Below are 2125 nucleotides of genomic sequence, written 5' to 3'. Positions count from 1 at the left end.
TCCTACATTTTTCACTGGACTGACTTATAATTTCAAAGGGTTATATTGCCCTTCCTACATTTTCACTGGACTGACTTATAATTTCAAAGGGTTATATTGCCCTTCCTACATTTTCACTGGACTGACTTATAATTTCAAAGGGTTATATTGCCCTTCCTACATTTTCACTGGACTGACTTATAATTTCAAAGGGTTATATTGCCCTTCCTACATTTTTGGACCTGGACTGACTTATAATTTCACTGGTTATATTGCCCTTCCTACATTTTTTGGACACTTGACTTATAATTTCATAGGGTTATATTGCCCTTCCTACATTTTTTTCACTGGACTGACTTATAATTTCAAAGGGTTATATTGCCCTTCCTACATTTTTTTTTCACTGGACTGACTTATAATTTCAAGGGTTATATTGCCCTTCCTACATTTTCACTGGACTGACTTATAATTTCAAAGGGTTATATTGCCCTTCCTACATTTTCACTGGACTGACTTATAATTTCATGAGGGTTATATTGCCCTTCCTACATTTTTTCACTGGACTGACTTATAATTTCAAAGGGTTATATTGCCCTTCCTACATTTTTCACTGGACTGACTTATAATTTCAAAGGGTTATATTGCCCTTCCTACATTTTTTATCACTGGACTGACTTATAATTTCATAGGGTTATATTGCCCTTCCTACATTTTCACTGGACTGACTTATAATTTCATAGGGTTATATTGCCCTTCCTACATTTTCACTGGACTGACTTATAATTTCATAGGGTTATATTGCCCTTCCTACATTTTTTTCACTGGACTGACTTATAATTTCATAGGGTTATATTGCCCTTCCTACATTTTCACTGGACTGACTTATAATTTCATAGGGTTATATTGCCCTTCCTACATTTTCACTGGACTGACTTATAATTTCATAGGGTTATATTGCCCTTCCTACATTTTTTCACTGGACTGACTTATAATTTCATAGGGTTATATTGCCCTTCCTACATTTTCACTGGACTGACTTATAATTTCAAAGGGTTATATTGCCCTTACCACTACTGATTTTTTCACTGGACTGACTTATAATTTCATAGGGTTATATTGCCCTTCCTACATTTTTCACTGGACTGACTTATAATTTCATAGGGTTATATTGCCCTTCCTACATTTTTTTTCACTGGACTGACTTATAATTTCAAAGGGTTATATTGCCCTTCCTACATTTTTTCAAAGGGTTATATTGCACTGGACTGACTTATAATTTCAAAGGGTTATATTGCCCTTCCTACATTTTTCACTGGACTGACTTATAATTTCAAAGGGTTATATTGCCCTTCCTACATTTTTCACTGGACTGACTTATAATTTCAAAGGGTTATATTGCCCTTCCTACATTTTTCACTGGACTGACTTATAATTTCAAAGGGTTATATTGCCCTTCCTACATTTTTTTCACTGGACTGATAATTATAATTTCCCTTCCTACAAGGGTTTATATTGGGTTATATTGCCCTTCCTACATTTTTCACTGGACTGACTTATAATTTCAAAGGGTTATATTGCCCTTCCTACATTTTTCACTGGACTGACTTATAATTTCAAAGGGTTATATTGCCCTTCCTACATTTTTTTTCACTGGACTGACTTATAATTTCAAAGGGTTATATTGCCCTTCCTACATTTTCACTGGACTGACTTATAATTTCAAAGGGTTATATTGCCCTTCCTACATTTTTTACATTTTTTCACTGGACTGACTTATAATTTCAAAGGGTTATATTGCCCTTCCTACATTTTCACTGGACTGACTTATAATTTCAAAGGGTTATATTGCCCTTCCTACATTTTTTTCACTGGACTGACTTATAATTTCATAGGGTTATATTGCCCTTCCTACATTTTTCACTGGACTGACTTATAATTTCATAGGGTTATATTGCCCTTCCTACATTTTTTCACTGGACTGACTTATAATTTCAAAGGGTTATATTGCCCTTCCTACATTTTCACTGGACTGACTTATAATTTCATAGGGTTATATTGCCCTTCCTACATTTTTTCACTGGACTGACTTATAATTTCAAAGGGTTATATTGCCCTTCCTACATTTTTTCACTGACTGACTTATAAT

The sequence above is a fragment of the Tachypleus tridentatus genome, chromosome 3 (assembly GCF_004210375.1).
Source record: "Tachypleus tridentatus isolate NWPU-2018 chromosome 3, ASM421037v1, whole genome shotgun sequence".
NCBI classification, from domain to species: domain Eukaryota; kingdom Metazoa; phylum Arthropoda; class Merostomata; order Xiphosura; family Limulidae; genus Tachypleus; species Tachypleus tridentatus.
This window is presented reverse-complemented; position numbering follows the sequence as displayed.